Here is a 10,632-nt window from a genome sequence, read left to right as displayed (position 1 = left end):
AGTTATTGAGTAATTGGAACATGAGCCACTCGGAATGATTACAAACATCTCAAAAGTATTACAATTTCACTTGAAGCTGCTTACATAAATAAGGGACATTACAGGACTTACAAGAAATGTGTGAGATATAAACAAAAAGGATTTTACCCTTTTTAAAGTTGATTTTTAATGATGTGCTGTTTAGTTAGGTCAGATGTGTTATCCGGGATCGTCTCTCGAACACAAGTCAAGGTGATGGGACCTGTTGCTTTAGTAAAACAGCTAGAGTAAATATAAGTCTTGGCTCTCTGTCAAGAAAAGCAAAAACAAAATCAGAATTTAGCAGTCTCATTGGCAGGCATGTCAAGTCTCACTCCTAAAAGAAAGCACATGACCATGTATATTAAAGGCATATTCCTAAATTGTAATCCTCATTTTTTACCTTGACCTCTGCCAAGGACATTATATGACATTTGACACTTAAGCAAGACATCTCACAAGTGCAGACATACCCCCAAAATGTTTTCCGTTTCAGAGGAAAATACAACTGCAGTTCAGAAAAGACATTTGTTCATCCCCCAAAACTAGGTATGTTAACTCATCTTGTAGCCTAGTTGTAGTTTCTGTGCAGTAGGTAAACTGCTGTATATCTGCAATTTGTACTGAACTTTCTCTTTAGTATAATTGCTAGTTTTGTTAAAATAAAAAAAAAAACATGTTACCACCCAGTATTGTACCATAACCTCTACGTTTTGTAAGGTTTCTGACCTTTTGAGAGGAGCCCTAAACTAAGGTGTTATATAACCCCCTGCACCCTGCTTGTGGCTCAGTGTTGAGCTATGAAGATGAGGTCACTGCTGCTTGTCTGCCTGATTGTGGTCACACTGACTGTGGCTATTGCTGCCCCCAAGCAAGAGGGGTCTGAAACGGGCAAAGGAAAAAAGGTTGGTAGAAAGAAAATGTATATTAAAGAAACAGCACAGCTTACAAAAGGCCTGCAATGTTGTTCTTGTCTATTTTGTTTTGTTTTAAATAAATGACTATTATGATACATTAGAAAATATCGCTTTAAACTGTTTGCTGACAGGGTTTTGCTGGGGATGTTAACTAAAGGTTGGCTGTTTAAAAGTAAATGAAGAGTCTTGTTCTTGAAAGGACATTTCACACATTTCTATTGGAATTAAGCTGGGCAAGAGAAGAAAATCCACATTTTTACAGGCTTTATGGTTTATTTGCCATTTCTGAATTTGTCAAACAGAAGTTTAAAAATGCACTTAGTGACCATACTTGGAATACTATGTTGCTTCTGGTCCCTGCACTACAAAAAAGATAATGCGTCCCTGAAGAGATTAATCAGACGGGTCTTATGAAGATCTGTTACAGGAATAATGTAACTGTAGTCACTACTTAAAGCACAGCACTAACACCAGACCAGAGGACACCAATTGGTGGAGACATACTACACAGAGGTTGGTGATGGTATGGAATGGGTTACCGAGACATGTTGTTGATGCTGAATCACTGGGATCCTTTAAGACCAGACCTGACCAGGTTTTGAGATCAATCAGCTACTAGGAACCAGATAAGCACTTGTATATATTTTTGTGTTCAGATTTGAAAGCATAGTAGCACACGGGAAAACGGAAGCATGTCGTACGTGGAGTGGAAATGCATTTTAACAACAGTTTAAAATGCAGGTGCATTTAATGAGGACTGTAGCAGATCTGTCTAAATACTGCACACGTGCTATATGGTCATCTTCCTTATTCCTTACTTTAACCCAGTTTAGAACAACTGAATAGATCCTGCAGTTTTTACATAAAGCATCTCGAAATGTATTATTGCATAAATAGTAATAACAGGTTGTAGCAATGCAGTGTTACAAGGGATTTATAATGTCTTTTAATTACTTAATAGTATGACACGAGGCTTGATACTAGTAATGTAAACATTTTGTTTTTCGTAAAAACCGTATTCCTGGATAAGAATTGTCAAAACCTTTAAATTGTAGATGTTTTATAAATTGGTCCTCGAACTAAAGTGTGGCCTACAGTTTTATGTTTGTCTGAAAAAAAACAACTACAATTGGTATTTTTTAATAATCATTAACATGTTCATTATTTCAATATACAAACATGCAGGTATTTTGCAATTATTTAAATCCAATCTTCTCCACTGCAGTTAAACTATGGTTGTTTTTTCCTATGCACTTGACAGTGGTGGTGGGTGTTTTGCCAAAAACTGCTTTAAGTGTGTGATGCAGTGTTGTAAGATTTATTGACATTATGTTGATAATCAGAACAACAGGGTTCACTAACCTCGACTAGGTCAGGGTTAACACAGTTGAGCTCAGATGAAACAGCCCATTTGCAATGTACAGTACTGGGTGGCTATTGGTCATTCAGCAGTGTGATGCAAATACCTGCAGTTACCACAAAGCGCTGACCTGAGCACACTTGCTCATTTGCTATTCTAGTTTTCTCCCTGGGATGCTCGTACTTAAATATTTAATATAAATGGACTTTAGTTGGTATATAGGGGGCTGGTGTCTATAGAGTTAACACAAACTGTTTTACAATTTCTGAAAATGAAATTAAGAAGTTGTGAGCGATGGGGATATAAATAGGCCCAATTAATCCCACACCTGCCGCACACCTTCTGTGAATGATGCAATTGTCAGCAAATGATTTACTGACCATCCCAATATAATTTAGGAGCAAAAGAAACATCTGTAATTGGCGTAATTACAGGGATTAATTATAGCATTGTTTCTTTACCGAATATCTCAATCGTCCTGCCTGGGGACAGACGTGAAGTTATGTATATATACATTTAGTGTGCCCAATTATTTTACCCCCGATTTTCTCCCCAATTTGGAATGTCCAATTATTTTTTCTCCTCATCGCAGCAATTCCTTACACAGCTCAGGAGATCCAAAGGTTCAGTGGGCGTCCTCCGATCCCACAACCAAACTATTATCCTCTTTTACACCCAGGAACTCGAGAGCGGATGTCAGCGAGCTACTGACCTCTGGAGGACAAAGGCCAGCCCTGCAGGTGTCCGCTTTTGAGCTCACAGGGCGCCTGGCCAGCAGGGTTCACTGTAGCGCAATGAGGAGAAACAGTCCCTTTTGTTTTTGCTTCCCTAACCCACGGGAGTGCCAGAGCCAATGTTACGCTCCCTTTGGAATTCACAGCGAAGACCGACAACTTTGCACAGCCAGGACGCGAACCTGTGCTGTATGACCACACAACCACGCTTTTACCAGGTGAGCCACTCGAGGACCCCCTGATAGTGTTTTTGAGGTTAAGATTCATTTAAAAGTTATAACTAGCTCTTTATTTTATATATATATATATATATATATATATATATATATATATATATATATATATATATATATATATATATATATATTGCACCAGGATGACTGAACAAAAGGAAAAGTGAAACGAAGAAACTGTAAAAAATGACGACTGGACACCAACCACTAAAAGCTGGTAATTTTAAACTTTAAAGAGATAGTTTATACCCTCTAAGCGGGCAATTTCTAATCTCTTTATTCATGCCACTGTCTGGTGCTCCAAGGGAGACTACAGTTGGAATTTTATACCAGCTCTGTTATCCCCAGCTGGGGATGAAATCCATTGCGAAGGGGATGAAGTGGAGGTGGCTGTACACACACACACACAATTTGTTACAAACTGTTTATCCAATTGACAGGAAACTTAGCATCAACATTATAGAGTATACATTAATGATAATATACAAGATTGTGAATGTCACACAGTTTTACATACATCTGGATAATCCCTCATCAGACTGTGATTAAACATTTCATTGCTAATTCTTATTCTATCCTGTACATACTGTTGATATGTCATGTTCATCGTTTAGAGTTTACGTGGCAGGAGATGTATATGTATTGTAAAAGATCTTCACCCACTCGGGTTCGTTGCCCCTTTAAAAATAGACCCGGCACACAGAAATGGATTTTAAGCGCTGGTGCGCTATTTTTAATCAACACAAAAATTAAACAAAACACACAAAATAAACACCTAGCTCGGTACGAGCACTAACTAACACACAGGAACACCCTGGCTAACACGGGACAGCTACACTGTTTCCCCGTCCTTACAAAACACACTGGTTTTATACAGCACTTACTTTTTAGCTCATGACTGCCAGGAAGCAGAGCACACCTTTCTGCCTCCTTCTCCTCAGCAGCCTTGAGCAGACTAGCTGCCTCTCTTAAATACCCTGCACCTGGTTTTAATTTAACAATAGCTACCAGGTGCAGGGGATAATTAATAATAAAACAATTAACAAATCAAAGAAACAATCAACCAAAACAATTAAACTAAACAAATGTGCATTCCACACATGTTTTCCACTCATGGAGGCTTTAAACCCCCTCCCTGCTGTGTTACACTTCCCCCCCCCTTGTCTTTTCAAGACACCGGCCACTCGACGGCCACCTCCCCTCCACCCTTAAATGACCACCCACCCTCAAGTCCAGCAATGTCAATTGTCGCCCTCTTCCACGGGCGGGCTTGAGGGTGGGTTGGTCCCTCCGGCGTTTCCAGGGATGGACCTAGGACCGACGAGGAGGGACCCAGACGGCTTGTCCAGGGCGACCACAGCGCAGGCCGGTGACCGGGAGCCAGGACTGGCAGGCAGAGGCGCGTGGCTGTGGACCGGCGCAGCGACGTCTTGAATCTCAGGGGGAGCGGAGCAGTAGGTAGGCGGAATGGAGCAATCAGCAGGGGGAGCGCCAGCGACGTCTGCCTTTTGCGCAGTGACGTCTTCATCCTGCGCAGCGACGTCTGGGATTCCAGGGGGAGTGAAGCAAGGGACCAGGCAGGCGACTGTGCCTGGCTGTACTGCGACCTGGGAGCCAGGTCAAGCGGAGGGAGGTCTGGGCATTCCGGCCTGGTGTCCACGCTGCCGGGACAAGGGACCTCCCTCGGCAACGCCGGACTGGCTTGCAGGGGAGGCGGCACATCCTCCCCCTTGACTTCCACCGGTGACTCTGGCAACAGTGGCTCCTCCCTCTGGGCTCTGAAAGCGGCGGCTCCTCCCCTCTGGGCTCTGGAAGCGGCGGCTCCTCCCCTCTGGGCTCTGGAAGCGGCGCTCCTCCCCTCTGGGCTCTGGAAGCGGCGGCTCCTCCCCTCTGGGCTCTGGAAGCGGCGGCTCCTCCCCTCTGGGCTCTGGAAGCGGCGGCTCCTCCCCTCTGGGCTCTGGAAGCGGCGGCTCCTCCCCTCTGGGCTCTGGAAGCGTCGGCTCCTCCCCTCTGGGCTCTGGAGACTGCGGAGTAACCGCTCCAATTCGGTTGGCTCCCGCTCCTGTCTCTTCTGCGGTGCCAACCCCATCTCTCTCTCCCATCTCTCCAGCTGCTCCTTCTGAGCAGCGGCCTTTCTATTAATCTGCCTGGGTCGTAGGGGCGCCCACACTTTCTGACACCAAATGTAAAAGATCTTCACCCACTCGGGTTCGTTGCCCCTTTAAAAATAGACCCGGCACACAGAAATGGATTTTAAGCGCTGGTGCGCTATTTTTAATCAACACAAAAATTAAACAAAACACACAAAATAAACACCTAGCTCGGTACGAGCACTAACTAACACACAGGAACACCCTGGCTAACACGGGACATCTACACTGTTTCCCCGTCCTTACAAAACACACTGGTTTTATACAGCACTTACTTTTTAGCTCATGACTGCCAGGAAGCAGAGCACACCTTTCTGCCTCCTTCTCCTCAGCAGCCTTGAGCAGACTAGCTGCCTCTCTTAAATACCCTGCACCTGGTTTTAATTTAACAATAGCTACCAGGTGCAGGGGATAATTAATAATAAAACAATTAACAAATCAAAGAAACAATCAACCAAAACAATTAAACTAAACAAATGTGCATTCCACACATGTTTTCCACTCATGGAGGCTTTAACCCCCTCCCTGCTGTGTTACAGTATACATAAGCATAGGCAAATTGTAAGCATGGCAAATTCTTTGTTGAGATTTAGTAATGTCTTTCTCAAAGAGACCCAAGTGTAAATGTTTGTCGTAAGCACCATGGATAATAGCATTTACATAATGTCCCGTGACAAGAAATTACATCTAAAATACAAATGTATTTTTTTCAGATTTGTAAAAAAAGACCTGCTTCTCCTGGTGTTGTATCCTTGCTGGATGGAGATGGTGAAGATGCTGGAGGCGGCTAAGCCAGCACAGTATGGGGTAGATTTGACAAGGGACAAGAAAAGGTAATTAGAATTACAACGTGATGTTTAGGAACCCGCATTAGAGAGACAGATAGATTCAAATTATTATTTTTCTCTGTCCCCTTACATTTGTATGCTGTTTGAAATCATATTTTTGTAATAATCTGTGTTCAGGATATGCCATAGACCTAGGTTAGATGAGCCAAAATGTCTTTATATCAGTAGTAACTGTGTATAGCCAGGTATACAATCGGAAACTTAATTCACTTTTGAGTTATTGTCTATGTTTGGTACACAGCTTATCTTCCTGATTTTATTTTTATTTTTTTTAACTTAGGTTCCATTACCAGTGCTGTCCCATAAAAATGAACCATTTTCCTGCCACATTGTTTCACCCTCTGGACATATCAATGATTCAGATCTTTTACACATATCCATCTTATATGGATGTTTTGTGTTTTGTTTATAAAAAATGTGTAAATGTGTAAAGGACTAGGGGTTGTGGTGTTTGTCTGAAGTAAGAGAGTGGTGGTGTAACATCAAATCATTTGCAGCACGAATAAGTCACAGTCACTGGCCATGTCATGCACACTTATTTCTAACTCATTGGTTGATCGAAAATAAGTTTAACATGCAATGGAGTAGTTCATTGGTTTTATACGCTCCCTTTAAAGATGTAATAAACAATCTCATCCAGTGGGATCTCTTTTCAGAGTGTGCAGTAGCAGAAGGGGATTGTGGGAATGTGTGGAGCTAAGGAAGGTAGAAGGAGATGCGCAGTAGAAACCCTGGGATATGTTTACACAATGAACTAATTTGTGGATGAATATCGTTGGTGTTAATTAAAGTTAATAAGACAAAATATTTTAGTGTAAAATTATACTTGATGGTGGGGTACTGCCTTTTTTAATTTTTACAGAGATGTCATTTTTTAAATCTTATTGCTATCTTACCAGAAGGCCACCTCCCCTCCAGACATTCCGATCAGAGAAAAGAGACAATTCGAAGCCAACCCAAAGAGACGTCCAAGACCTTGTCTGGGCTGCCTATCTGTAATATCAGCTAAAAAGGAGGCTCCTGTAACAGTAAGTTATCTTTCCTGTAGCCATTCCCTAGACTGCAGTGTTATGTGGCACTTCATTACCAAATCAATCAGAAAACATGTCACCTTCAGTTAGTCCATTTTTTTAATTTGTTTTTTAAAAATCAATTAAAAGATATTTAAACTTGTCAGTTTTTGTTTACATTGCATTATTTTGGAACTCTTAATACAATTATTGATAATAGAAACAACTTTGCAAATGCCATTACTATTTTTCAGATTCCTAGGATGAAACCGTTGGCCATAGCAACAGGAAAAACTGATTTAGCACACTTTGAAAAACAATATTGAAAATATTAAAACAATCAGCTCTATCACAATGACCTCAGTGAAACCCAGCGTGGTTGCGGGATGATACAAAATCCATTGTAATGAACAATAAGTGAAATGCCGGGGGTCCCGAGTGGCGCATCCAGTAAAGGCACTCCACGTGCAGTGCAGGATGTGCCCTATAGTCTGGACATCGCGAGTTCGAGTCCAGGCTATTCCTTTGCCGACCGAGGATGGGAGCTCCCAGGGGGCGGCGCTCAATTGGCCCACGCTTCGGAGGACAGCGTGTGTTTGTCTTCGCCCTCCAGAGTCAGCCCTGGGGTGGTAGCGGTGAGCTGAGCATAATAAAATAATTGGCCATTCCAAATTGGGGAGAAAATAATAAAAAATAATTGGCAACGACTAAATTTATAAAAAAAAAAAAAAAAGTGAAATGCTTCAGTTTTTACAAGCTTGATTAATATGCCCCTATTTACCAGATAGAGGGGTCTACTATTCAATGGTTCTATAGAATGTTGACACACGCTGATGAAAAAATAGCACCATCTAGATTTCTTCCTTATCAAGCAACTAAATCAGACACCATATATCTTGTGATCGTAGCAGATTTTGCCCATTTTGAGGATAAGTGATACCAAACATTAAACAAACTACATGGGAAGTTTTATTAAAAGGATTCTCACCTTTCCCCAGCATACAGCTGATCCTGTCCTAATGTGAAGGTGGATCCAACAAGTGACGTCGTGATCCTGCCAGTCGAAGTGCAGAAAAATCACAGTCAAATGCATGTTGGCCTGATAACCAAATATTGTTCTTTTTTTTTTTTTTTTTTTTTTTTAATCCTGCGCTAGTAAATCATGTATCTGTGTCAGGATAGCATATACAGCATGCTCATGCCTAAGTAAACAAACATTTTAAGAACATAAGAAAGTTTACAAACGAGAGGAGGCCATTCGGCCCATCTTGCTCTTTTGGTTGTTAGTAGCTTATTGATCCCAGAATCTCATCAAGCAGCTTCTTGAAGGATCCCAGGGTGTCGGCTTCAACAACATTACTGGGGAGCGGGTTCCAGACCCTCACAATTCTCTGTGTAGAAAAGTGCCTCCTATTTTCTGTTCTGAATGCCCCTTTATCTAATCTCCATTTGTGACTCCTGGTCCTTGTCGAAAAAGTCCCCTGGGTCGACATTGTCAATACCTTTTAGCATTTTGAATGCTTGAATCAGATCACCGCGTAGTCTTCTTTGTTCGAGACTGAATAGATTCAATTCTTTTAGCCTGTCTGCATACGACATGCCTTTTAAACCCGGGATAATTCTGGTCGCTCTTCTTTGCACTCTTTCTTGAGCAGCAATATCCTTTTTGTAACGAGGTGACCAGAACTGAACACAATATTCTAGATGAGGTCTTACTAATGCATTGTAAAGTTTTAACATTACTTCCCTTGATTTAAATTCAACACTTATCACAATATATCCGAGCATCTTGTTGGCCTTTTTTTATAGCTTCCCCACATTGTCTAGATGAAGACATTTTAATAAAGAACAAAAATAAAAATCACTTTGTTCTTGAGTTTATTTTGGTATCTTTTGAAATTGGTATTCTTCTTGTGTGTGTTTGTGTATATGCATGTGTGTGAAGGATGTGGGTTGGTGGGAGGGTGTTCATTTTAATGGATTTATGTCTTTTTAAGACAGAATGCTTTTGACAGCTGTTTTGTTGTGTTCACAAAGCTTTAACACTTGAATAAGTCCTTGAGAATTTCATGCAATCTTTTAAAGGTTTTCTGACCTGTAAATTAGTCCTACAACCACACAATGTCAGTGGAGTACACCTAATATGTGTAATTAACAATAATTAAACATTACCAATTTTGACATGATGAATTAACACACAGAAAAGGCTAATGACTAATCAAGCTTTAAATCCAATTTCTTAAAGGCTTAAAAAAATTAGAGTGGTTATCTTCTTTCTTGGATTTGGGATTTCTATTATAATATTTTTATTTAAGTATTTCTTCAAGATATAGGCAGTGCCATTTACAGTGTGGCCCTGAATCTTGGATTACTAGCCTCCTTGAGGATCTTTAAAATACATATTCCTGCTCGAGCAATATTTTAAAAAAATATATCTCTGGTTACAATTTGGTTTTTAATATATGCTAAGGGTTGCAACTTTAAGATCTCTTTTTTCAGTAATTTCAAATGTCTGTCTACTAAAGCCTTTCTATAATGTTCTAAAGATAAATGGCAGATTATGAAAAATATATTGTCGTCACAGTGCATGACTGCAAATGGGTACTGATGTACATTTTGTAATCTGGCACAGTCATGTTTTTTTTCTTTTTCTAAAACCAAAAGCCTTGATTGCCTCAATTTCTATAGCTATAATTACTCATTAGCCAATAGTTAATGTGTTAATAACTTATTTATTCTTTAGATCAGTTTATGGGGAATTTGTATTTGGTCATGTGGACATCTGGAGGTTATAGGACGGACTGACTTATCATTATATATATATATATATATATATATATATATATATATATATATATATATATATATATATATATATATATATATATATATATACACACAGTGACACTCAAAAGTATTCACCCCCCTTGGACTTTTCCACATTTTATTGTGTTACAAATGGAATCAAAATGGATTTAATTAGGAGTTTTTGCTACTGATCAACACAAAAAGTGAAAAGTGAAAAATAAAATCTACAAATTGTTCTAAATTAATTACAAATATAAAACTGAAAATAATTGATTGCATAAGTATTCACTCCCTTTGCTATGACACACCTAAATAAGCTCTGGTGCAACCAATTGTCTTTAGAAGTCACATAATTAGTTGAATGGTGTCCACCTGTGTGCAATTAAGGTGTTTCACATGATTTCAGGTTAAATACACCTGTCTCTGGGAGGTCCCACAGTTGGTTAGTACATTTCCTAACAAAAACTACATCATGAAGATGAAGGAACATTCAAAGCAAATCCGGAATAAGGTTCTTCAAAAGCACCAATCGGGTAGGATATAAGAACATTTCC

General features: G+C 40.0%; 1 long non-coding RNA gene across 3 annotated transcripts; it reads left to right on the top strand.

Moving 5' to 3' along the window:
• The first annotated feature begins 438 nt into the window (after positions 1-438).
• Positions 439-8,588, top strand: LOC117406726 (uncharacterized). 3 transcript variants are annotated; one of them, XR_004662471.2, is made up of 5 exons: positions 439-567; positions 739-923; positions 6,126-6,245; positions 7,160-7,288; positions 8,269-8,588. It is a non-coding gene; the product is annotated as an uncharacterized LOC117406726 (long non-coding RNA). The 3 variants fall into 3 exon arrangements; XR_009322734.1 differs by lacking the exons at positions 439-567; positions 8,269-8,588 and adding an exon at positions 7,525-7,541 and having other exon boundaries at positions 736-923; XR_009322735.1 differs by lacking the exons at positions 439-567; positions 739-923 and adding an exon at positions 4,473-4,720 and having other exon boundaries at positions 8,269-8,582.
• The last annotated feature ends 2,044 nt before the right edge of the window (positions 8,589-10,632 follow it).

The sequence above is a fragment of the Acipenser ruthenus genome, unplaced genomic scaffold (assembly GCF_902713425.1).
Source record: "Acipenser ruthenus unplaced genomic scaffold, fAciRut3.2 maternal haplotype, whole genome shotgun sequence".
NCBI classification, from domain to species: Eukaryota; Metazoa; Chordata; class Actinopteri; order Acipenseriformes; family Acipenseridae; genus Acipenser; species Acipenser ruthenus.
Note: the sequence above shows the minus strand (reverse complement) of the source record. Positions and strands in the feature narration are given on the sequence as shown.